Genomic DNA, 27,797 nt, shown 5'->3' on the forward strand with positions numbered 1-27,797 from the left:
CAAACTAATACCACCCCACCTCTTCTCATGCACGCAGGAGCCCTAGGTTCCAGCAAGAAGCTCTGAAGTTTGGGCATGGTAAGCTGGACCTTCAGAGGTTTAGTAGATATTAATTTTACCCACAGGTAAACCTCATTATAGGCTTACCTGTAGGTATAAATCACAAAGTGGGGTTAACAGCTTTCTAAGGGCAGCACAGAAGTTAGGTGGTTAGCAAAAATAGCACCGCTTTACTGCTGATGCCCGGGGCGGCTCGGTGTGAAAGGGGTCTAAAGGATCTTAGATTGTAAGCTCCCAGAGAGCAGGAACTGATGTGAATGTGCAATATATATTTATTTATAAAGCAGTGCGTAAAATTACAGTTCTATACAAGTACCTATAAAATCTATAACTGGTTCCTTCCAAAAAAAAAAAAAAAAAAAAAGCAGAGCTCGGAAATACAGTATAGAACGGCTTATTTTTACAAAACCCCATACGCTGGGCACATCAGTTAATGTAATAGAGGGGATTATAGAATTGACACTCAGAAATGATAGCATGCAGTTGAAGCTGACAGGCAGGGAGGGGAGGGGGGAGGAGGAGAGCTTCGGATGACGGAGGCACATAAACTGACAATGCTGTCAGGGCTCAGCAGCCATGATAAATCTTGGTCAGTTTACAGAGGTTAGGGCAGCGCCGGGCAGGATCAACCAGGTATTTCAGGTGTTGCAGCGAGCCAAATTACACAGCACATGCACTGTGCTGTATAAAATGCTTTAAAAGGAAGAGGATCCATTTTTTTTAGGGTTACAAACATTTTAAAAGACTAATGCCCCATACACACGGTCGGACATTCCGACCACAAAGTCCGTCTGATTTTTTCCAACTGATTTTGGGCCAAACTTGTCTTGCATACACTCGCACAAAATTGTCGAAAAATGCAATCGTTCTGAACGAGGTGACGTCAAATGCGTACGTCGGGGGTATAAACGGGCCAGTAGCCAATAGCTTTCATCTTTTAGTTTATTCTGAGCATGCGTAGCACTTTATCCGTCGGAATTGTCTACACACGATCGGAATTTAAACAATCGGATTTTGTTGTCGGAAAATTTTAGATCCTGTTCTCAAACTTTGTGCATTGGAAAATCTGACGGAAAAAGTCCGATAGAGCCCACACACGATTGGATTTTCCAAAAACATAAGCCGATCTGACTTTTTCCGTTTGAATTTCTGACCGGACATTAGCCTTTCTCTGACACTTGTTGCTTAGAAGTTAAAATCTGTTATTTTTTTTGCTAGAAAATAAAAAAAAACACATACTAATATATTACATACATATATATATATATATATATATATATATATATATAGCAGAGACCCTAGAGAAAAAATGGCGGTCGTTTGCAATATTTTATGTCACATTGTATTTGCACATCGGTCTTTCAAAAATTTTTGGGAAAAAAAAAAAAATACACTTCACTGAAAAAACACTGAACAGTAAAAACTTAGCCCAATTTTTGGGGATAAAGTGAAAGATGATGTTGTTACGCAGCGAAAATTGTGATCTTTATTCCAAGCAAAAAATCGTGATTCTCATTTTAGCCAGAATCGTGCAGCTCTAGTATCTACCCAAATTCACTACAAAAATAAAGCCCCATCTGTCCTGAAAAAAAAGTGCTGTATAATATATGTCAGGGTAGACTACAAAGATAATGTACAGAACCGACAAATCGCCAAGAATGGAAAGAAAATGGTCTGGGGCTCAAGGGCATTTAGGGAGAAAAAGGCTCAGGGACTGAAATGGTTAAATGTGTTCACAAATCAATGTGTGTGTGTGTGTGTGTGTGTGTGTGTGTGTGTGTGTGTGTGTATAACCTGTAGTCTATACCAAAGGGGTAATTTAGAAAACCAACAAAACAAATAATCACTTTCCAGCTGGAACCTTTCACTAATGAGAAGAAGAAATAAAGTGACGCGGAATGTCAGTACTGCAGACACTCCTCCCGTCCTACACTTCTCTAGAATACCCGCCAACAGTGGCTTGGTACCAGATGTCGGCATTTACAATGGAAACCAAAGTCAAGCCGAAGGTAAATAAAACAGAACACCAAGGACGCCGGCAACAGAGAGGCTTTGAAGACATAAGCAGACCCACAGCAGATTGATTTGATCTTATTTACATCTCATATTTACTAGTGACGTCTCAGATGAACCATCAAAACCCTGAGTAAACAAGATACGCTCGAACATAAAGTGATCCTAATTGCCATCTGCTGAGGACCGCAATACTCCGAAATAGAAACTTACATTGTGCACATTATAAAAAAAAGCGTCACAGCCTTGTCTGGCAGGACAGGAGACCTGATTTTTCAGTGGTGCAGTTAAAGTGGACCTTCAGTCATTTTTTTCATCTTTCCATCTATTAAATCTTCTGCCCTTGTTGGTTGTTTTAACTTTGGATAGTAAAACATTTTTTTTTCTGCCAGTAAATAAGGTCTACAGCCCACTTCCTGTTTATTGTCTGATATAAAGCCTAGGCTTATGACATCATGCACAGCTCTCTCACTCTCATGAGTTTGCCAGGAAGGGAAGGGGGATGAGTCATAAGAGAGCCAATGAGAGATGTAGAGCTGGAGGTGTGCCTCTGTGTGTCTGTGTAAATCCACGAAGTGAACAGGCAGCAGCTTCAGCTGCCCACAGTTAAAATAGTGGCAGCCAGACTCAGTGGAGGGAGATTTCTCCAGCATATTTGGCAATTACAGAATGCCAGTATATATAAAATAATATGCAAAGTGCTTGGAGGGAAGCTTCAGAGTGGCAAAGATGTTTTTATTACAAATTATGTGAGTAGACTGCAGTTCCTCTTGAAAGCAGACCTTCTCCCCCTTCCTTAGGGCCCACCTTCGCTCCCTTCCTTCGAGCCGACCTTCGCTCCCTTCCTTCGAGCCGACCTTCGCTCCCTTCCTTCGAGCCGACCTTCGCTCCCTTCCTTCGAGCCGACCTTCGCTCCCTTCCTTCGAGCCGACCTTCGCTCCCTTCCATAAAGGGGACCTTCACCCCCTTCCGTAAAGCAGGATCTTCACCCCAGTCCTTAAAGTGCTTGTAAAGTCTCTTTTTTTTGTCTAAAAAAAACAAGCATGTTATACTTACCTGCCCTGTACAGTGCATTTGCACAGGGCAGCCCAGATCCTCCTCTTCTAGGGTCCCTCTTTGGCTCTCCTGGCCCTTCTCTCCTATCGAGTGCCCCCATAGCAAGCAGCTTGCTATGGGGGATCGCGAGCCGAGCCACAGCTCCCCGTGTCCATTCAGACACAGAACCATGGCCTGACCCCGCCTCCTCATTGGCTGACTGACTTCAACTGACAGCAGCAGGAGCCACTTTCCCGCTGCTCTGCAGCTGAGAACAGAAGGAATGTGATCAAGTACTTGGAAAAAAAAAAAAAAGACTCAGTTAGACTTACCGGTGACGGTATTTCTAAGAGCCTTTCAGGACAACCCCGGAGAGTGTAGCTCCACCTTGCAATCAGGAAACACATGCCCACTTTAAAAACACCTCCTCCTCCTCCATGGCTTCAGTTATTGTGGCCTTCCGACGCTGGAAAACAAAGCACAGAAAGCACAACACCATGGTAGAACTTAATACATTTACTAAGCATAACCTAGGGAGGGAAGTAACGGTTGTCCTGAAAGGCTCTTAGAAATACCGTCACCGGTAAGTCTAACTGAGTCTTTCTCAAATCGCCTTTCAGGACAACCCCGGAGAGGATAACCGAGAAACTTACCCTAGGGCGGGACTACTGCCTGCAGTACCTTCCTGCCGAAGGCCTGATCTGCTGCAGACAGTAGATCTAACCGGTAATGCCGGAGAAATGTCGAATAACTGGACCAAGTGGCAGCCTTGCAGATTTGTTCAGGCGTGGCACCGGCCCTTTCAGCCCAGGAAACTGCCGTGGATCTAGTAGAGTGGGCAGCAATACCTGAGGGAGGTATTTCTCCTTTTGCTTTATAGGCTTCTGTTATAGCCAACTTAAGCCACCTACCCAGCGTACTTTTAGAAGCTTTCTCCCCCTTGCGTGATCCAGAAAATATCACAAAGAGGGCGTTTGATTTTCTAATTTCTTTAGTAACTTTCAGAAACTGTAAAAGACATCTTCTCACATCCAATGTGTGAAAAACTTCCTCTCCTGCATTTGCTGGGGTTGCAGAAAATGTAGGTAACACTATTTCCTGTGATCGATGGAAAGTTGAGGATACTTTTGGTAGGAATGCTGGATCCGTCCTCAGTACCACCCTGTCCTGATAAATTTTAAGGAAGGGTTCTGTAATAGCTAGAGCTTGTAGCTCGCTGACTCTCCTGGCCGAGGTGATGGCCACCAAAAAGATTGTTTTTAAAACCACCTTCTGTAAAGAAGCTTCCTGTAAGGGTTCAAACGGTGCTCCCGAGAGACCCTGTAAAACTGTAGACAAATCCCAACTGGGAAAGTCTTTAAGGGCTACTGGTCTATTTCGAGCAAGAGCCCTAAAAAATCTAGAAATTAAAGTTTCTTTAGATAAAGTCTTTTCAAAGAAAACTGATAAGGCAGCCACCTGAGTCTTCAGGGTACTGGCTGCGAGACCCTTCTCCATTCCTTCATGGAGAAACTCCAAGACGGACACCGTGCTCTTGACCTTGAGTTCTCTAGAACTGCACCAGGAGTTGAACTTTTTCCAGACCTTCATGTAAATTGCCTGTGTAACTGCCTTCCTACTGGACAGCAGGGTCTTTACTACTTTATCTGAGAGACCTTTGGCTTTCAACAGGTCCTCCTCAGAAACCAGGCGGTTAGCTGCAGGAGTTCCACTTCTGGATGACTTACTGTCCCCTGGGATAACAGATCTTTTCTGAGTGGTAACCTCCATGGGGGCTTCGAGGCTAGGTTTCGAAGACCCGCGAACCAGGGTCTTTTTGGCCAAAAAGGAGTGACTAGTATTAAGTCTGTCCTTTCTTCCCTGAATTTCCTCAGTACTAGTGGAATTAGAGGAAAGGGGGGAAAGGCATAGCACAGCTGGTAATGCCAGGGGTGAGCGAATGCATCCAACCCTATTGCTGCATCTCCTCGGTGAAGAGAAAAGAATCTGTCCACCTTTGAGTTCTGCTGGCTGGCAAAAAGGTCTACCTGAGGAACCCCCCAGGCCTCGGAGATCATCAGGAACACTTCCTGATTCAGACTCCATTCTGCCTCTAGCAATTTGCGCCTGCTTAGGAGGTCCGCAAACAAATTCTGAGAGCCCTTCAGATGCACTGCCGATAGTGAGGCTGTGTTCTGTTCTGCCCAGGCTAACAACAGATTGGCCAGCTCCATCAAGCTCCGGCTTCTGGTTCCCCCTTGCTTCATAATGTAGGTAACCGCTGTTGTGTTGTCTGACAACACCTGAACATGGTGGCCTCTCAAACTCTGCTGAAAGGCCATTAAACCCAGAAAGATCGCCTTCAACTCCCTCCAGTTGGATGATCTTTGAGCTTCCTGTTTGGACCAGACCCCCTGAGATGTCTGACCATCCAGATGGGCTCCCCAGCCCCAGGCACTTGCGTCTGTAGTAAGGCGCTTGTCCACAGGAAAGGTCCACACCAGGCCCCTTGAGAGGTTTGCCTGGTCTCTCCACCACCAAAGAGCCCTTTTCGTCTTTGACGAAATTTTTAGCTGTTTTTCCAAAGGATCCTGATGGGACCAGCTTGACAGAACCTCCCTCTGAAGGGGTCTGGAATGGAACCTGGCCCACTGAACAGCCGGGATTGCTGCCGTAAGCAGGCCCAGAACTGCCATAGCCATCCTGACTGAGACTGTCTGGTTGCTCTGTATCCGCTGTACAGCTAGCTGTAACTTTTCCTGTTTTTCCAACGGCAGGAAAACTTTCTGGAGAATCGAATTTAATGTATACTCCAGAAATTTCATTTCCTGTGAGGGGGTCAGGATTGACTTCTCTAGGTTTAGAAGCCATCCCAGGCCCTCGAGGTGAGACTTGGCCCTCTGGAGATTGACTAGGACCTGCTCCCTGGAGTCTGCAAAAAACAAAAGGTCGTCCAGATAAGGAACGACTGGAATCCCCTTCAATTTCAGGGGTTCCAAAGCCTCTGCCATAATCTTCGTAAAGACCCTGGGAGAGGACGAGAGTCCGAACGGCAGAGCCCTGAATTGGAGGTGCCATACCGAACTCCCTACCTTCAATGCCAGGCGCAGGAACTGCTGCGATGCCTGATGAATTGGTATATGAAGGTAGGCATCCCTTAGGTCCAGGGATGCCATGAAGCATTCTGGGGTCAACAGCTTTGTGATGGAGAAAATTGTATCCATCCTGAAATGTTTGTACCGAATGAACCTGTTCAGGAATTTCAGATTCAGGATTAGACGGTACTTCCCTGAGGGTTTTTTCACCAGAAAAATATGTGAATAAAAACCCCCGCCCTGCTGGTTTACTGGGACTTGAATCAGAACCTCTTGCTGTATCAGCTCCTGTAACAACAGCTTCATTGCAGAGGCCTTCCCCTGATCCCTTGGCAATGTTGTCACATAAAACCTGCTCGGGGGTAGTTCTGAAAACTCCAACCTGTACCCCTGATCGACAACGCTCTTCACGAACAGATTCGGAGACAGCCTGTCCCATTGTTCGCGAAAAGCTGACAGTCTCCCCCCCACTGGGGAGATATTGTCACTTGTTCTTAGGGGACTGCTCTGGGGGAGATCTAAAGAGGACTCCACCCCTGCCTTTGCCCTTCTGTGAACCCCATCTGCTCTTGTGCTCCTGGTCTTTTTTATGGGACTGCTGAAAAGCACGAAAATTCTTTTTAGCAATCTGCTTTTTCTTAACTGGAAAAGCCTTCTTTTTATCGGCTGTTCTATCCAGCACAGACTCTAAATCAGGACCAAAGAGCAAGTCACCCGAGAAGGGAAGACCACACAGCTTGACCTTAGAGGCAGTGTCCCCAGACCATGTTTTCAGCCAAACTGCTCTCCTGGCTGAATTTACAAGAGCCGAAGACCTAGCGGCCAGTTTAACTGATTCTGCTGATGCATCCGCCATGTATTTGACTGCATTCAGGATCAGTGGAAAGGACTCTAAGAGATCCTTGCGGGGTGTCCCCGCCTCAATATGGCTCTTCAGCTTCTCTACCCAACATTCCAGATTCCTGGCCACCACCGTAGCTGCCATTGCTGGTTTTAGACTGACTGACGCAGCATCCCAAGCTTTTTTAAGGATGGAGTCAGTTTTGCAACAAAAGGTAAGCCTTACTCCCCTGCAGAGAGTGTAGCTCTCCCTGGTTCAGGCACATGCTTCCTCCAAGGAGGAAACAATAACTGAAGCCATGGAGGAGGAGGAGGTGTTTTTTAAAGTGGGCATGTGTTTCCTGATTGCAAGGTGGAGCTACACTCTCCGGGGTTGTCCTGAAAGGCGATTTGAGAAAATAATGATATTTAGGTTTGTTTTAAGTTTATACACAAATCTTTTGCCTTTCATTTAAGGTTTTAAACGAAATAGGTTATTTTACAAAGTGATCATTTACAATCACTTTAACGATCGCTAAGAAAAAAAAAATGTATTGAAAATAAATACCCTAAATTACAAAAATAATACATGAAATGTTTTAAAGTTTAATAAATATTTTGAAAAACCTAATATTTTTCTCCACATATCCATGTGGAACAAGCGATAACGGTGACATGGGTTGGCACGAACTATAACATTGCCAGGGTGCTTACAACACCAGAGTTTGTTCCAAAACTAAAAACAAACTATACAAGATTTATGAGTGAATTTTAACCCAGTTTTTTATTTTTTTTTTTTCCTGGACACACTTGAATACTTACACATACTTCTCTTTTAAAGTATGACCATTTTCGCAGGGACAGAAAGTGAATAAAAATCCAGTAATTTACAGATGTCACCACCGGAGCAGGAGGTGCGGAGACATCCAATGGTGACATCCGTTCTGATGACAAACTCCCCCTCAGTTTGAAGAGATTCTCTCTATACAGTTTTGGCTTTTGATAAGTGTTCGTTTTTCTCTGAGCATGCAATGAACCTCATCTGATGTTGCACAAACTTTCTGAATATTTATCTCTTTAAAAACACTAAACAAACACATTAAACCCCCCCCCCCCCCCCCAAAAAAAAAAAAAAGCACATGCACATCCACTACTTAACTGCCTTGTAATCTATTTTTCATCAAATTGTTTCTTACAGTTTTTTCTATCTTCTTATGTCCACTGTGAGTTCTCGCACCTCTCCTTTTCAACTCATGTCTACGGAGACTCTCCTTCTACACCATTGCAGAACTGCAGTCAGGATAATAAAAGGTTTCCAATACCGCCCATTTACATTAGAATTTATTATAACACAGCTGTATGTCAGTGTTCAGATGGGCAGTCGGGGGCATGGAAATCCTTGGCTCAACTGCCTAGTTTTGCTGCCCCCCTCTCCTTTTCAGTCTAAAGACATGGCTGGACAAATCCCAGGAGCCAGATAGCCAGATCTTGAGAATTACAGTTGGTGCCAAACTTTTGAAGTTTTCCCCTAGTTGTTATTGGAGCTTACCCCCCAAAAAAAATCCTGCTGGCTCCTGGACAGGCTTAAATTGTCTACCCCTGCAGTATGGACTATTTATATCTCCACCATGCCTTTAAGAAAATACCCACACAATTTTGGATAAGCAATAACGCTCTCTATGGGGAAACACTTATGTTTTTGGCTCTAAAGCCTCGTAGACACGATCGGATTTTCCGACAGTGTGTGATGTCAGGCTGTTGGCGGAAAATCCGACCGTTTGTATGCTCCATCAGACAACTGTTGTCTGATTTTCCCGCGGACAAATGTTGGATGGCAGGTTTTAAAATTTTCCAGACAAATTTCTGTAATCGGATTTTCCAAGCGTGTGCACACAAGTCCATCGGGACAAAAGACCAAAGTACAAACACGCATGCTTGGAAACAAGGACGAGCCAGAAGCGGTTGGTGTTGTAAACTAGTGTTCATAATGGAGAATTAACATTCATGACGTGGCAAATTATGAAATCTCGAAATGCAGCGCATATTCTCTTCTTCTTTAATGGGATAATAATGAAGCTGCTGGTGATACTGATGGAGATATTGCAAACAAATTTTCAAAGGCTTTTTTTTTTTTTTGGCAAGTTACCACAACACACAATCCTGTAGTTTTTAAGATCAAAGATACAACTATGTTGGTGTCCCTTGTCAATTTTACATTGTATTTTTTTTAAATGTAACTGCCTACTCCCAAACTGTCATTTGACGTAAAACACATAGCCAAGTATTATTCTATAAAAAAATAAAAAAAAATAAATAAATAGTGTGCATTAAAAAAATGAAAACAAATAAAATTAGACATGCTATCTGCCAATAGAACTTAACCAAAAAGGGCATTCTATGCATCCAAAAATCTAGAAAATATAACAAATCAAATCATTATTATACAACCAAAAAAATAAAATAAAAGCCTCATGTATGTGTCCTGCTTCTTAATACAGGGGGTCAACAATGCCAAGAGTTGGTGAATGCAGGGGTCCGTCATTCTGAGATAATCCCGAAAAACATCTGGATTATTCTCCTGGAGCTCCTGCAGCAAAGGCATGACATAATTGGTCACGATTAATAAAGCAACCAAATTATGGTCCAAGAAATCCTCCTTCTCCTGTTCCTAGACTGGACTTGGGTCATAGCAATAACTCCAAGGCCAATAATAAATAACACGTTATTTCCTCTGATTCCATAACATGGCTGGTTGACGAAGGGCTGATCAGAAACTAATTGAAAAGCAAGAACTGAAAAGCGCGAATCAACACTCAAACTTCTACTAACACGAAATTAGCAGAAGGAGCCCAAAGGGTGGTGCTAAAGAGCTGAAACCACGTAGTAGGTCACTACATTTGTGTTTGTTGGCCGACTATTCCTAGCCGTTTGTATGCAAGAAAAAATCCAGTCACACACCTTCGGACAAAAGTCTGAGGTTTTGTCTGTGGAAAATCCGATCGTGTGTATGGGGCTTAACAGTCACTGAGATGCAGAACAAAAACAACTTGCAGCAACACTGTGTGGCTCCCATGTTTCCTGTACACATCACTGCAGGCAGAAAAAAATATGAAAGGTGGCATTCCAAGGTTCCCTACAGATGTAAATCTACCTTAAACCACTAGTGCTGTGTCATGATCGGTAGCAGCAATATACAGGCAGTGGGGATGCTGGAACTACAGAACTTTTTTCTTTCTTCATCTCTTCATAGTTAAAAAGAATATATGTTGGGTGTCAGTTTTGTCACTCGCAAACTCATTTGCATAGTAAAGACTGAGGTAATGTGATAAATCTCAGCAGGAACAAAAACTTTGCTACATACATTTGCACACATCTACAGCATGATCACAACATTGCGAATACATTCTTGGCTAAATCTCCTTCAACTTGAGAAAACGTTTGGTATTAAAAACCTACTGTGAAAAGCTCTCTGATCGCATTCTAGATAACAAGCTATAAACACTCTGCTGATCATAAAACTTGTATAAATAAAGGAAAAACATAAGCATGAACATCTAATTGTCTTTATGTCAATAAACCGAGTAAAGAAAAATACCAAGGAGTGGAGAGAAAAAGGAGAGAAAAGAGAAAAAGGAGAGGAAAAAGGAGAGGAAAAAAAGGAGAGGAAAAAGGAGAGGAAAAAAAGGAGAGGAAAAAAGGAGAGGAAAAAAAAGGAGAGGAAAAAAAGGAGAGGAAAAAAAGGAGAGGAAAAAAAGGAGAGGAAAAAAAGGAGAGGAAAAAAAGGAGAGGAAAAAAAGGAGAGGAAAAAAAGGAGAGGAAAAAAAGGAGAGGAAAAAAAAGGAGAGGAAAAAAAAGGAGAGGAAAAAAAAAGGAGAGGAAAAAAAGGAGAGGAAAAAAAGGAGAGGAAAAAAAGGAGAGGAAAAAAAGGAGAGGAAAAAAAGGAGAGGAAAAAAAGGAGAGGAAAAAAAGGAGAGAAAAGAAGAGAATATTGAAGGGGTAAAGAGGCAAAAGAAAGAATAAGAATATAAAAGTAGTGAAGGCGAGAGGCTGAAGAGAAGAAGGAGAGAGAGAAAAGAAAGGGGCAAAGAAAGAAAGAAAGGGGCGAGGAAGGAAGGAAGGAAGGAAGGAGAGAGGAAGGAAGGAAGGAAGGAAGGAAGGAGAGAGGAAGAAAGAGAGGAAGGAAGAAAGAGAGGAAGGAAGGAGAGAGGAAGGAAGGAGAGAGGAAGGAAGGAGAGAGAGAGGAAGGAAGGAGAGAGGAAGGAAGGAAGGAGAGAGGAAGGAAGGAAGGAGAGAGGAAGGAAGGAAGGAGAGAGGAAGGAAGGAAGGAGAGAGGAAGGAAGGAAGGAGAGAGGAAGGAAGGAAGGAGAGAGGAAGGAAGGAAGGAGAGAGGGAAGGAAGGAAGGAGAGAGGAAGGAAGGAAGGAGAGAGGAAGGAAGGAAGGAGAGAGGAAGGAAGGAAGGAGAGAGGAAGGAAGGAAGGAGAGAGGAAGGAAGGAGAGAGAGGAAGGAAGGAGAGAGGGAAGGAAGGAGAGAGGAAGGAAGGAGAGAGAAGGAAGGAGAGAGGAAGGAAGGAGAGAGGAAGGAAGGAGAGAAAGAGGAAGGAAGGAAGGAAAGAGGAAGGAAGGAAGGAAGGAAGGAAGGAAGGAAGGAAGGAAGGAAGGAAGGAAGGAAGGAAGGAAGAAGGAAGGAAGGAAGGAAGGAAGGAAGGAAGGAGAAATTATGAAAGGGAAAAAAATGAAGGTGGAAGGAGCAAAATGTAAGAAAAGAAAAAAGGACAAAATTTATGGAATGAATGAAAGGAAAAAGGAATTAAAAAAGGGAAGGAAGAGAGAGTTAGGATGGAATGAAAGGATGGAAGCAGAAAAAAGGGAAAAAAAAAATGAATGTTGGGAAAGAGCAAAAGGTAAGAAAGGAAGGCAAAAGGGAAGAAAGCAGTGACAGTAAAGAAAAAGTTGAGAAAAGGAAACAAAAATAAAAAATAAAAAAAGAAGAGAATGTGTAGTAGGCCGAGACAACTAATCGATTCAATTGACAACTAATCAATCATGAAATTAACGATTACTATTTGCATAATCGATTAATCGCCCACTAACATAATGGGGTTAAAAAAAAAAAACGAAAATTAACCCTTTATAATACAAAAAGAGCAAATCGCTACTGTAAATATTACTTTCACTGCCCCATAGTAAAAAATGAACCCCTTAAAGTAGCGATTATTTGCTCTTTTTGTACTAATTTTAGTTTTTTTTAACCCCATTATGTTACTAAACATCTCAGGCCTGGGTAACACCTCTGTGTTTTTGGTGCTTTTTGCAGAAACACACTACAGTTCATTTACATGGTTTCCTATGGGACACGTTCACATCCATGATTTTCTCAGCTGCTGCATATTTGGAAAAGACCAGGACTTTTTTTTAAACGCAAAAACAGTGCTTTTTTGGTTCAATATACTTCAATAGAGAAGCTGCAGAAAAGCATGCGATAATGCGTTTTTACGGCAATTTGTGTTTTTTATTTGTGTTTTTAATCTGCCCAACAACAAATTACCTTTTTTTTTCCTTTTAAGGTTATTAACTGATAAATCGAAACAATAATCGGCCAACTAATCGATTATGAATATAATCGTTAGTTGCAGCCCTAATGTGTAGTAATAAACAAATAAATAAATGAAAAAGAAACATAGCATACATGGGCTGATTGATATAAGAAATCATTTTTCTCTTGTCTGTATACCCAATCATCATCAGGGGTAGGAATCTAATTGGGTGTGTGAAGCGAACTGAGACCATAATGAAAATAACTCCTTTAATAAATCAAGCTTAGAGAAGAGAGAGAAAAATAGCATGGAAAGACAGACAGACAGAAAGGTGAAGCAGCTCAGCGCCTCGTACCGTGCTGTGGAAGGAGTACACCCCAATATATGACATAGAGTACATGATATTTTACTGTCAGATCCAGCCATGTAGGCAGACATGACCCAGCCATGTAGGCAGACATGACCCAGCCATGGGTGATTAGTTGCATGCATTGCTCAGACAAGAACACAGTGTGCACACAGCAGCCTACATACGCAGAGTGAACCTGATCCCGTGTCAATCACAGAAGCACAGCTACACATAATTCCAGTCCCAGCACATCAGCCAAAACTTTCTACGCAGTTACAGGACAGCTACAGGCGCGATTTTTGATTGCGTTAACAAATCCCCCATCAGACTTTCTACATGATATCAGCCAGATTCCAAAGCCTGGACTACCAGTACTGCATATACCAGGTCTGGGGCTACTGTCATACAGACAGTGATCTGTGGCAATTTTCAATCATGTGATCATTCAAGCAAAAAAAAACGGCCCGTGTTGCCATGCCTTTTGGGTCTCATTCCATGGATGACTTTGATATCATGTAACTGGACATTTTAACCTCTTCACATTGTTTACAGCACACTTACATACATCATACTTTACACATTAATACAGCCATGACCACCTGCAACAAGCTCATTTCTAGAAACTACAAGCCCCTTTCAGCTAGCAGCCCATGGCCAGGATCTACAAACCCCTGACAATCCAACAGCCCATGTCTAGGAAATACAAGCCCTGCCATCCAACAGCCCATGTCCAGGAACTACAAACCACAGAAATCAAGCAGCCCATGCCCAGGAACTACAAACCCCAGCAATCCAGAAGCCCATGTCCAGGAACTACAAACCTCAGCAATCCAGCAGCCCATGTTAAGGAACAATAAGCCTCAGAAAGCTAGCAGCCCATGTTCGGGGACTACAAGACCCAGCAAGCCAGCTGCCCATGTCCAGGTACTACAAGACCCAGCAAGCCAGCTGCCCATGTCCAGGTACTACAAGACCCAGCAAGCAAGCTGCCCATGTCCAGGTACTACAAGCCCCAACAAACAAGCTGCCCATGTCCAGGTACTACAAGCCCCAGCAAGCAAGCTGCCCATGTCCAGGTACTACAAGCCCCAGCAATCCAGCAGCCCATGTGAAGGAATAATAACCCCCAGAAAGCTAGCAGTCCATGTTCGGGGACTACAAGCCCCAGCAAGCCAGCTGCTCATGTGTGGAATAGGGACCCAGCTATATGCAGTACTTTCAAAAACAATTTGGAGCTCATTCACAGCACTAGCACCAGACTGCGCTGCTCAATGCACACTGCAAGATATGAGAAAATCATGCGATTCTGTATGGTGGCAGTTGATACCAATGCCCAGGGCTGGTGGTGTGCACTGAAAAAAAAAAAATAGGACAAGTTGCATTTTATTACAGAACTGTGAACTGCAATGCAACACAATGACCTTTCAATCCATAATTATACTATGAAGCTACAAGGCTGATCCAATAAAACTGAAGAGAAGGCAATCAGCTCATGACGGAGGTCGTTTCCCTTCAGAAATCTTGTTTAAAGTGGAACTCCAGCTATTTTTTTTTTAAATGCACAGAGTTCTACTTTAAGAGGAATTCCATGTATGGATAATTTTACATAGCTACATTGTTCCAGATTGGACCAATGTAAGTATGTGTCATACTCGGGGTCCTCCTGCAAGCTGGAAATCAGTGTAGTTGGCACCGCTAACACTGATTGCCGTTAGCTTCCAAATCTGTGCCGTGTGGCTGCCCTGCTGCTTACTGGACACAGGAGGTCGCTCACTTGGAACGGCCACCATTTAGAGAAAACACTTTGCATTTTCTCAATGAATGCAAAGCATCCTCTGATTGGATGAGACGGTGAGGTGACATCACAATCTCCACCTTATCCAATCAGAGAAAACGCAGTGCGTTTCCCAAGCCTGGGTTCACAATATTGTGGTGCAGGAAATCACGCTATCTGTGCTCATTTCTCATATGGCATTCAAATCACACTGCCCTTGTAATCTGGAAAGCGTGTCAGTACGATCTTAACGACACCCCAAAACGCAGTGCATTTGCCCGCACCGGATCGCATGGTACAAAAGCACCATCTGATCCGATTGCAGCACAGTTTCAAAATTGGTGCATGCACGACTTTGGTGCAATTTCAGCCCATTCAAAACTAAATTGCATGTGAGTTGAGCAAGAACAAGGTGCGATTCGCATGTGGTCCGGCGCGTGAATTGAGGCTAAATGGTGCCCGTGCCAAGTGAGCGACCTCCTGTGTTCACAATGCAGCAGGGCCAACCAGGACATGGACGCTAGAGGAAATCACTGACAAAAAAAATGTGACAATTATTTTGCCGGTGCTACATAAATTCTATATTTATATAACTCTATATAAAAATTCTAAAATCATTGTATTATTATTATTATTATTATTATTATTATTATTAACAGTAATAAAATCTGGATTGGTTCCCGTTAGTAACAACTCCAGCTTTTTTTCCTCAGTTGAAGGACCCATTCACCCCAGTGGGTGTGCATCATGCTCTGCATATTGTGTGCCCACTGGTGTGCATCATGTATGCATTTGTCTTTATTAAAAAGTCATAAAACAACAAGGTCTTCCAACTGTAGCGTGTTGAAATGCGTTGTGGCACACTGCAATCTACGGAGTAAAAATGCAACCTATCCAAATCTTTTCAGCGCAAACGCATCATGAATGGAAAAAAACAGAACATAAAGCAAACTACCTGCCTGGAGTTTGCATGTTCTCACTGTGCAGGTTTCCTCTGTGTACTCCGATTTCCTCCCACACTCCAAAGACATGCTGGTACGTTAATTGGCTCCTGTATAAATTGGCCTCAGTGTGTGTATATATGAATGTGAGTTAAGGACCTCAGTCTGTAAGCTCTTTGGGGAGGACAGGGACTGATGTGAGCATACATTATATATGTAAAGCTTATATTGCAAATTGCTGTGTAAACTGTTGGCGCTCTATAAATCCTGTATAATAATAATAAAGCACTGTGTAAATTGATGGTGCTATACAAGTACCTGTAATAAATACATAAATTGCCTTGTCTATGTGCTGGGACTGCATTGGGTAACGGGGCTGGCCTGAACGAGTCCCTAATGTCATGTAAAATCCCTGGTGCAGACACCAATGCCCGGTGGCTTAGTGGTCAGCACTTCCGCCTTGTGGCACGGCGTGGGGGGGGGGTTGAATCCTGGTGAGGACATGATCTGCATGGAGTTTGCATGTTCTCCCTGTGCTTGTGTGAGTTTCCTTATATATTTTCCAGAGACATGCTGGTAAGTAATTGGCTCCTGTCTAAAATGGCCCTAGTATGTGTGTGTATGCAGGGACCTTAGATTGTAAGCTCCTTGAGCAAGGACTAATGTGAATACATAGTATATAAAGGGCTGTCGACTGCATTGCTGGTGCTATATAAATACCTGTAATGAATATCTCATGTCAAAAAGCCCCCCGGCGTAGATGTTTATGGTAAATGGTTGCAGCACTGGGGTCTCCTGTTCAAATCCTATTTAAGGCACTAGCTGCATGGCGTTTGTGCGTTTCCTCCGGGTTCTCCAGTTTCCTCCCATACTCCAAAGACAAGCTGGTCAGATAATTGGCTCCTGTCTAATGTGGCTCTAGTATGTGTTTATGCAGGGACCTTAGATTGCAAGCTCCTTGAGCAAAGATTGATGTGAATAAACAATATGTGAAGTGTTGTATACTGCATTGCTGGTGCTATATAAATACCTGTAATGAATATCTCATGTCATGTAAAAGCCCCCGGTGTAGACTCAGACTGTAAGCTCTTTGGGCAAGGAGAGGTGTCAGTATGGTCAGTCCCTGGAGCTGGCATTCATGTACAGATCAGTCATCCCATGGGAGCACACAGCGATCACATCGGATACAAAGTTACAGAAAGAGAGAGAGGAGCGATCACCGAGCCCGGCGGGCGGCACACAAAACTTTCCACTCTCCCCCATCTATAGAGTGCACGCTCTGCTGCCAACTTACCGTGCACGGTGCAGACCGGTGTTCTGCCTAATAGAGTCCGGCCATCGATATGTGTCCGTTCCGTACTGCGCATGCGCAGTACGGAGCAGACGAAGCTTCGGAAAATCTCCGAAGCTGAACGGCGCCTGCGCCGTGAGTGGAGGAGGTAGCCCCACTATCCAAGCGGACATAGGGTTTAGAATTTTAGAGGGCCCCTCGCGGGCGAGCTTCGCTCGCCACGCTTCGGGCTCGGCCTCGCTGCGCTCGGCTCTTTTTTATTCTAACTCTATGTCCACTTGGATAGTGGGGATAGAACCTGGACTCACGGCGCAGGCGCCGTTCGTCCTCGGCAATTTTCGGAATCTGTGCTCCTGTGTACTGCGCATGCGCAGTACGCAGAGGACAGCATCTGATGGAGGACCCTAATTGACAAGACACCGGCCGTGTCTGGCGGAGATCCTCGGTCAGTGTCCGGGGCAGATCTCCTCCCTCCTCCCCCTCCAGCTGTCAGCTGTCACCCCGCACTCTGCCTGCAGCTGGGGCTCCCCTCTCCCGACACAGGCTCCGCTCCTCCGATCCCGGCCTGTCCTCTACTCCTTCCTGACCACACAACGACGTCCGATCCCTCCGATCCCCCCCAAACAATGCCCGCTCCGACCGGAGGATGGGAGCTCTACTGGTGGGCGAGCTGGACGAGCCGGGGGCGCCGCACTCTGCTGCTACTGGGACTGTCAGCCGCCCTCTACAGGAAAACACCGGCTACTGCAGCCTGGGGGGCACTGCACGCTTTATTATTTATTGGCATGGGCAGGAAACGAAGTAACTCTGTTTATTAGTACATTTATAACATTTATACATTTATATATATATATATATATATATATATATATATATATATATATAATACATATTTATATAAATGTAATATATACATAACAAAGTACAGTGAGCAGAACTGATTGCTGCATGGACAAGCAATACAGCAATAACAACAACAATAATAATTAGTAACAGTTGCTGTATTATTTTTGATTGGGAAATAAGTTATGTGCTGTAACCGTTTTATATTATATTTGATATATTTTGGTGGTATCACTGGAGACTCTCCTTGTTCTGTGCATATAAAACTGCTATTACCTGTAGTGCTCCCCCCCAAACTATATACAGTATATATATATATATATATATATATATATATATATATATATATATATATATATAGCTTTGAAAAAGTTTCATGGGGTATATATATTGCTATATTTATTATAGCATAATGTAAAAAATAATGCATTTTTTTTTTTCAAAATTTACGCTCTTTTATTGTTGACACTCTTTTTTATGGATACAAATAATTTCAAGGGGTATGAATACTTTTTCAAGGCACTATATATATATATATATATATATATATATATATATATATATATATATATATATATAGTGTGCCTTGAAAAAGTATTCATACCCCTTAAAATACTTTATATATATGTATATAGTGCCTTGAAAAAGTATTCACACCCCTTGAAATTATATACCACCATATACCACCAATTGTTTACTGGCAAAAAATCATGGCATTTAGGCTACTTGAACACTGAGGCGCTGGGCGCGCTGGCGGTAAAGTGGCGCTATATTTAGCGCCGCTTTACCGTAGTTTTAGCAGCGCTTTTCAGCCACTAGCGGGGCAGTTTTAACCCCCGCTAGCAGACGAAAAAGGGTTAAAACCGCCAGCAAAGCACCACTGCATCGGCGCTTTGCAGGCGGGTTTGGAGCGCTGCCCCATTGTTTTCAATGGGAAGGGGCGCTTTAGGAGCGGTAAATACACTGATCCTACAGCGCTCTAAAGATGCGGCTTGCAGGACATTTTTCATCGTCCTGCAAGCGCACCGCTCCAGTGTGAAAGCCCGAGGAGAGACAGCAGTGGCTGTTTGAGGGCACTTTGCAGGCGCTATTTTTAGAACTCCTGCAAAGCGCCTCAGTGTGAAAGGGGCCTTACTGACACATTTTTTTTACTGACACTGCAAAAAAAAGGTGCCAAAAATTGCAGTTTTCAGTGCAAATATCAATATTTACGCTATAAACATGTAGCTAATGCTATTAGCAATGTGTTTAAGTTAAACAAACGTCAAAAACCATATTTGTCCATTTACATGCAGGTCAGATTAAAATAACCCAGCACAGAGTTCCCCCTTACATCAGGAGGATTCCCCTTTTACAGTTCAAGGGAACTCTGACATAAAGGGGAACATTGCAGATCATGATCTAAGCGGGAACTATAGGGGGGCACTGGTGACCAGAGACCCCACTTATATCAGAGCCCACTGCATTCCCCTTTACATCAGAGATCTCACTTACATCAGGGTCTGCAGCATTGCCCTTTACATAAGATTTCCCTCTTGCATTGTAAGGTGGAATCCTGCAGACTATGATGTAAAGGGGAACGTGGGGAGGACTCTGATCACCAGAGACCACCTTCCTCAGAAAGAAAACACTAAGATAAGAAAGTTTACCGATATAAGGGGGAAACCTTTATATCAGTGCCCCCTTACAATATTGTATTGACCCCCCACCCCCCTCTTAGGCTGGCCTGGTGGTGCTGTCACTGACCTCCTCTCTGGTGCACCGTGCAGGGCTCAGTCAGTCGGCTTCAGCTCGGTGGCTCTGGTTTTATCCCATAGTTTCCTCTCCACAGTCCATACATGTCTGACTTCTCCCTTGATCCCCATCCTGGCGGCACTCCCACTCTTGACTCCTCTCCAGGGGAGGTCAGAGGCTGCAGATGGTACAGGGGAGGTCAATGGCTGCAGAGGTGACGACAGGAGAGGTCAGAGGCTGCGCAGGGGAAGACAGGGGAGGTCAGAGGCTGTGCAGGGGATGACAGGGGAGGTCAGAGGCTGCGGAGGGGGAACAGGGGAGATCAGAGGCTGCGGGGGAGGGGGGACAGGGGAGGTCAGAGGCTGCGGAGGAGGGGGGACAGGGGAGGTCAGAGGCTGTGGAGGAGGTGGGACAGGAGGTCAGAGGCTGCAGGGGGGACAGAGGAGGACAGAGGCTGCAGAGGGGGGAACAGGCTGCAGAGGGGGGAACAGGGGAGGTCAGAGGCTGCAGGGGGGGACAGGAAGTCAGAGGCTGTGGAGGGGACCACAGGGGAAGTCAGAGGCTGCGGAGGGAACGACAGGGGAGGTCAGTGGCTGCGGAGGGGACGACAGAGGAAGTCAGAGGCCGCGGAGGGGATAGGAGGTCAGAGGCTGGGGTGGGGGGTAGGAGGTCAGAGGCTGCGGAGGGGACGACAGGGGAAATCAGAGGCTGCGGAGGGGATAGGAAGTCAGAGGCTGTGGGGGGGGGGGGTGGGGGACAGGAGGTCAGAGGCTGCGGAGGGGACGACAGGGGAGGTCAGAGGCTGCGGAGGGGAAGTCAGAGGCTGCGGAGGGGACAGGAGGTTAGAGGCTGCGGAGGGGACAGGAGGTCAGAGGCTGTGGAGGGGACGACAGGGGAAGTCAGACGCTGCGGAGGGGACAGGAGGTCAGAGGCTGCGGAGGGGACGACAGGGGAAGTCAGACGCTGCGGAGGGGACAGGAGGTCAGAGGCTGCTGAGGGGACAGGAGGTCAGAGGCTACGGAGGGGAGGACAATAAATGGCTTCGGCCAAACACGAACCATGAGTGAAAGAAATGTTTTTGTATTATCATTCATATTCTCTGAAAAATGGCCAAGAAATCATAAATTCTGACAGGGTATGTAAACTTATGAGCACAGCTGTATATAAAGTATATCACAAAAGTGAGTGCACCCCTCACATTTTGTTTAAATATTTTATTATATCTTTTCATTTGACAACACTGATGAGATGACACTTTGCTACAATGTAAAGTAGTGAGTGTATAGCTTGTATAACAGTGTATATTTACAGTTCATTGAGGGAACCATGAATGCCAACATGTACTGTGACATACTGAAGCAGAGCATGATCCTCTCTAGGGTTGCCACCTTTTCTTCAAGTCAAACCCGAACACTTTAGCGGTGCATAGAATTTTTTTTTTTTTTATAGTATAAACTATACATATATTTTACAATAAACTAACATTTCTAATCATATGAAATTAATCACAAGAATCCCCCTTTACATCAGAGTCCACATAGTTCCCCTTTTACATCTGAATCCACTTGCAGAGTTATCTTACATTGTAAGAGGGGACTCTGCGGACTCTGATGTAAGGGAGAACTCTGGGGACTCTAACATAAGGGATGCTCTGGAAACCCTGATTTAAGGGGAAACACTGAGTACTCTGATGCATGGAGAGGACTCTGATGTAAGGGGGGACACTGTGGCCTCTGGTGTAAAGGGGAACTCTGATGTAAGGGGTGCTCTGAGAACCCTGAATTACCTTAGTGTACTCATTCAGAGGCAGGAGAGAGAAAGGGGGAGACTTCAGTTACAGACAGGGATGGATGGTGAGCTCACTCACTCCTTGGCAGTCAGCAGCTGTCATCCAGATGTATCTGAGGCTGCTGGACTTCAAATTTCCGGCTACCACTTTCGTTTTCTGAGGCACGGTGTCAGGGACTGGAATGTGGGCAGACACAGAGGGGTAGGGGTGGGATGGAAGAGGAACAGATCAAGCCCTCTCTCCTCTCCCGTCTGTGTGTGTGTTTGGGGGGGGTGGGGGGGGTTGTTGTGCTGGCTCTGTGCAGTGTGAAAGAGAGTGTAACAGACACTCTCGGCTTTCGACAACTGCAGCCAGCAACCCTGCTGGGAAGCCATAGCCTAGTCTGAATAATGTGTCCGGGTTTCAGGCAGTTTGAAACCCGGACACATGATTCCAAACCCGAACTGTCCGGGTGAATCCTGGACAGGTGGCAACCCTAATCCTCTCCCTTCAGAGACTTGGCCTGCAGGGCAGTATTCCAACATGAGAACAACCCCAAACACACTTCCAAGAAGACCACTGCCTTGCTAAAGAAGCTGAGGGTAAAGGTGATAGACAGAGCCAATCACATGACTTGAATCCAATAGAAAATCTATGGAAAGAACTAAAGGTCAGAGTTCATAGAAGAGGCCCACAGAACCTTCAGGATTTGGGGTTGGGAAGAATGGGCCAAAACCACACCTGAGCAATGCATGTGACTAGTTTCTCCATACAGGAGGCGTCTTGAAGCCCTCATTCCCAACAAAGGATTTTGTATGAAGTATTAAATAGATTTCAGTTAGCGTGTTCAATACCTTTTCCCTGTGTCTTTCCATTTGATTACACATGTAGGTAGCCTCCTCGCATACAGTTAACTGTGACAGGACAGTCTTGCTGGCTGAGAGGAGAAGTGCGACTACAATTGTATCATACTTATTTTCTCATGCAGAAACATCATATTATATTCAGAATGTGTTTGTGTTTTCCTGCTGTTTTATAAAAATCCTGTTTAGGCTGTAACTGTTCTCTATCTCATCTCCAGCAGCCATCTTGGAGAAGCCTCATGTGCCTCATCTGTACCAAGATCTCTCGAGATTTTGTCCACCATTTTCTGTTAGCTTCCATGTAAAAGAGAGCCCAGCCACCATTCTGAGAGACATGTGTGCGGAATGAGTGAGGGAAAGGTATACTGCCTTTGAGGGAAAGCTAGGCCTTATGCTCTGTACACTCTGTCGAACATTCCGACCACAAAATCTGTCTGATTTTTTCCGACGGATTTTGGCCGAAACTTGTCTTGCATACACACGGTTGGACAAAGTTGTCAGAAAATCCACTCGTTCTGAACGCGGTGACGTTTGTTGTGTACGACAGGACTACGTAGAGGCCAGTAGCCAATAGCTTTCATCTCGTAATTTATTCTGAGCATTCGTGGCACTATGTTCTTCGGGAATTCTCTACAAACGATCGAAAAATCCAAACTTTTTCCGTCTGAATTTCCGATGGAAAAAGTCCAATAGAGCCCACACACGATCGGATTTTCCGACAACATAATCCGATTGGACCGTTTCCATCAGAATTTCCGACCGTGTGTACAGGGCATAACTCAGGGAGAGTGTTCCAGCCTGTAGGGGCAGGACAGGGATCCTTAGGAGTCCTGCCTATGAACACTGCTGCTGTGCTTGTGATAGAAGATCATCTAAGACAGTGTATTTTCCTGTTAAATCATCTCTGCTGCATCTGTGCTTATGGACAGCAGCCTATGGCAAATAATCAAAATGTGCCTTGTATACCACTGATGTGCCTGAAGAGAGGATTAGTGTATAGGAATATGTTTTAAAAAGGATCCAAAAAACTATATGATAATAAATGGCTTCATGTGATTGTTATCCTTAAATAAAAGACAGTTTTTTTTGGCATGATCAGTCATATGTTCAATATTAATATAAAAATTTCACAATTTACTGTCAGGGTATGCAAACGTTTAAAGCACAGCTGTATATGTATATGCAGTATCTCACAAAAGTAAGTACACCCCTCACATTTTTGTAAATATTTTAATATATATTTTAATGTGACAACACTGAAGAAATTACACTTTGCTACAATGTAAAGTAGTGAGTGTGCAGCTTGTATAACAATGTCAATTTTATGTCCCCTCTAAATAACTCAACACACAGCCATTAATGTCTAAACCGCTGGCAACAAAAGTGAGTACACCCCTAAGTGAAAATGTCCAAATTGGGCCCAAAGTGTCAATATTTTGTGTAGCCGCCATTATTTTCCAGCACTGCCTTAACCCTCTTGGGCATGGAGTTCACCAGAGCTTCACAGGTTGCCACTGGAGTCCTCTTCCACTCCTCCATGATGACATCACGGAGCTGGTGGATGTTAGAGACCTTGCGCTCCTTCACCTATCGTTTGAGGATGCCCCACAGATGCTCAATAGGGTTTAGGTCTGCAGACATGCTTAGCCAGTCCATCATCTTTAGGCCCCATTCACATCTGAGCATTTTGTAGCTTGAAGCTTGAAGCTACAAAATGCTGGAGGGGAAAAAAATCTATTATTCTCAATGGAGATGGTTCACATCTCCACTCCAAGTCGCCTGAAGCCGAATGCCTGAAGCCCAAACAAGTTCTGGACCCTTTTTTGTCACTCGAATCTGGCAGATTTTGGTGTTTTTCTTCTTTTTACATTGGTGACCTTTTGCCCTACACAAAATCGCGGCAAAACGTGATAAGAAACGCTGCAAAATCATGGTAAAATTGCGCGATTTTCTGCCTGAAAACGCTATTCTCAGGTGTGAATGGGGCCTTACCCTTAGCTTCTTTAGCAAGGCAGTGGTCGTCTTGGAGGTGTGTTTGTTATCATGTTGGAATGCCCTGCAGCCCAGTCTCCGAAGGGAGGGGATCATACTCTGCTTCAGTATGTCACAGTACATATTGGCATTTATGGTTCCCTCAATGAACTGTGCTGGCAGCACTCATGCAGCCCCAGACCATAACACTCCCACCACCATGCTTGACAATTAGGCAAGACACACTTGTCTTTGTACTCCTCACTAGGGATGAGCTTCGTGTTCGAGTCGAACGTACGTTCGACTCGAACATTGGCTGTTCAGCAAATTCCGAACGTTTGGGCCGTTCGCGTCAAAATTCGAGTGACGCGCGCGCGGACCACAATGCACTGCGGTGGCGCAGTGCATTGCTGCCCCATGATTGGCCAAGCATGCACTGTGACCCCGCATGCTTGGCCAATCGCAGCGCCGGCAGCGAGGAGAGCCATGATTGGCCACAGGCATCCTGCCTGTGGCCAATCATAGCTCAGGCTGTGTAGTGCACGCCCCACACTATATAAGGCCGCCTTTGAGGCGGCCTCGTGTAGTGTGTTACTTAGCATCTGAAGCAGTGGGTGTTCTGTGTACCTTCAACACAGTACACACCAATCGTTTTTGGCTGATTTCCTATCTTGCTGCTGTGTAGTGGTTGTTGTCTGTGCCCTGACTGCAGTATACACCACTATATTCACCTCACCTATATAGCTAGTGATCTAGCTTTAACCACTTAACAACTGCCCATTGCCGATTAACGGCTTCAGGGCGGTTGTTTAACTCTGAGAGGCCGTTAATTAACGGCCTCCCAGAATTCTGCTCTCGCGTGCCCCGAGGTGCGCGCACTCGAGAGCATGCGTGACCGCCGGGTCCACAGGACCCGGCGCATCACGGATCACGGTAAACGGCCGCTCATAGCGGCCGTTTACCACGTGATTGCTCCGTCAAATGACGGAGTGATCACTTGGAAACAAACCGGCGTCATGTTATGACGCCGGTTCCTCCCTCCCCTCTCTGTACCGATCGGTACAGCGGAGGGGAAAGAGATCGGTGTCAGCAGCGATGTGGGCTGCATCTGCAGTGCCCACATCGCTGCTCACCAAATTTAACCCCTCAATTCCCTGCCAATACTCTGCAATACCAGTGCATACTCTGCAGTACCCTTCCATTACTCTGCAGTACCCCGCCATTACTCTGCAGTGCAGTACCCCCCATTACTCTGCAGTACCCTGCCATTACTCTGCAGTACCCCCCATTACTCTGCAGTAACCCCCATTACTCTGCAGTAACCCCCATTACTCTGCAGTACCCCCCAATACTCTGCAGTACCCGCCATTACTCTGCAGTACCCGCCATTACTCTGCAGTACCCCCAATACTCTGCAGTACCCTGCCATTACTCTGTAGTACCCCCCAATACTCTGCAGTACCCTGCTATTACTCTGTAGTACCCCGCCAATACCCCGCCAATACTCTGTAATACCCTGCCATAAATTGCCATACCCAGCCATACTCAGAGATACCCAGCCATACTCGGTGATACCCTGAAATACCCAGCCATAGACGCCCCCCACCCCTCACCGCCCTCCGGTGCTTCTACCAACTCGCCAGTACGATCAAAGCCAGAATCTTTTTTTTTATTTTTTATTTCAGGCTTCCCAGCCTAGAGGTGAGATGTGGGGTCATATTGACCCCCCAGATTTCACTGTAAAGAGGACCTGTCACCCCATATTCCTATTACAATGGATGTTTACATTTCTTGTAATAGGAATAAAAGTGATCAAAAATATATTTTTGGGGAAAAAAAATGTCAAACTAAAATAAATAAAGTAAAATGAACAATAAAAAAATAAAATAAAAATTAAAGCGCCCATGTCCCCATGTGCTCGCATGTGCCACACATGTGAGGTATCGCCGAGAATGTTAGAGCGAGAGCAATAATTCTAGTCCTAGACCTCCTCTGCAACTCAAAACATGTAACCAGTAAAAAAAATTTTAAAGCGTCGCCTATGGGGATTTTTTAAGTAGCGACGTTTGGCGCCATTCCACGGGCATGTGCAATTTTGAAGAGTGACATGTTTGATATCTATTTACTCAGCATAACTTCATCTTTCACTTTATGCAAACATTGGGCTAACTTTACTGTTTTTTTTGTTTGTTTTTTAAGCACAAAACAGTTTTTTCCCCCCAAAAAACGCGTTTGAAAAATTGCTGTGCAAATACCGTGTGAGATAAAAATTTGCAACGACCACCATTGTATTCTCCAGGGTCTTTGCTAAAAAAAAATATATATATATAATGTTTTGGGGTTCTCTGTAATTTTCTAGCAAATAAATGATGATTTTTACATGTAGGAGAGAAATGTCAGAATTGGCCTGGGTGCTCCAGAATGTCTGATGGCGCTCCCTGCATGTTGGGCCTCTGTATGTGGCCACGCTGTGTAAAAGTCTCACACATGTGGTATCGCCGTACTCGGGAGTAATAGTAGAATGTGTTTTGGGGTGTAATTTGTGGTATGCATATGCTGTGTGTGTGAAATAACCTGATAATATGACAATTTTGTGGAAAAAAAAAAAAAAAGGAAATAGGCCGTCAGTACTTCAGGTGTGATCAATTTTCAGATATTGGCACCATAGCTTGTGGACTCTATAACTTTCACAAAGACCAAATAATATCCACCAATTTGTACTTATTTTTACCAAAGATATGTAGTAGTATGAATTTTGGCCAAAATTTATGAAGAAAAAATGACTAATCTGCTAAATTTTATAACAGAAACGAAGAAAAATTCATTTTTTCGCAGAATTTTCGGTCTTTTTTCTTTTATAGCACAAAAAATAAAAAACCCAGCAGTGATTAAATACCACCAAAAGAAAGCTCTATTTGTGTGAAAAAAGGACAAACATTTCCTATAGGTCCAGTGTTGCATGACTGAGTAATTGTCATTCAAAATGTGAGGGCACCAAAAGCTGAAAATTGGTCTGGTTATTAAGGGTGTTTAAGTACCCAGTGGTCAAGTGGTTAATAATAGAGCTTGCAGTCAGTAGTGTTAGGAGATAGTGCGTGCTGTCTGCGTGCTCTGTACCCAGTACATACCGCTATAATATAGGGCATGCCCCTACTTTCAAACATCCAACTTACAAACATCTCCTACTTGCAAACGCAAGGAGACAGCAGCAAGTGAGATGAAAAAAGATGGACGACAAAACAAATTATACAGGGGTGATAACCCTTCCCTATGTTTTCCAAAAAGCTTAAAGATAGTTTTTTTGACTGGAGCTACACTTTAAAAATGTACCGGTTGAAAATGACAAACAGATTCAACTTAACACAACAAACCTACACAGTCCCTGTCTTGTTTGCACCGCCTGTATACTGCTGTTCTGAGTATATAGGGCCTGGGGGCCACACGCATTTCCTTTTTTTAATATGGGTACGGGGTTCCCCTTAATATGCGTACAAGACCCAAATAGGCTGGTAATGGGCAGGGAGGGCTACCCATGCCATGTTTCTCAATGATTTTCAACCATATTGCAGGAACCAGATATAACATTAAAACCGCAAGCAGTTTTAAATGGTGTTATTTCCGTTTAATGTCATTTTGTGCAGGGACTGTTCTAAACACGGGAAACACGTGGCACTTCACAGGCATACTACAGACACCCCCCATGCACCATATTTAAAGGAATATTTCA

At 44.4% G+C, this 27,797-nt stretch overlaps 1 protein-coding gene across 2 annotated transcripts in view; it reads right to left on the reverse strand.

The window, feature by feature from the left end:
- The window catches only part of GHR (growth hormone receptor), a 546,779-nt gene extending 529,866 nt beyond the window's left edge, over window positions 1-16,913 (reverse strand). For both annotated transcript variants that reach the window (XM_077462799.1, XM_077462797.1), the window contains exon 1: window positions 16,895-16,913. The gene's annotated coding sequence lies outside the window, so the exon portion shown is untranslated. The remainder of the gene's footprint in view (window positions 1-16,894) is intronic.
- Between the last annotated feature and the right edge of the window lie 10,884 nt (window positions 16,914-27,797).

Source organism: Lithobates pipiens, unplaced genomic scaffold (assembly GCF_037356315.1).
Source record: "Lithobates pipiens isolate NorthernLeopardFrog02 unplaced genomic scaffold, aLitPip1_a1.2 Scaffold_3, whole genome shotgun sequence".
NCBI lineage: Eukaryota > Metazoa > Chordata > Amphibia > Anura > Ranidae > Lithobates > Lithobates pipiens.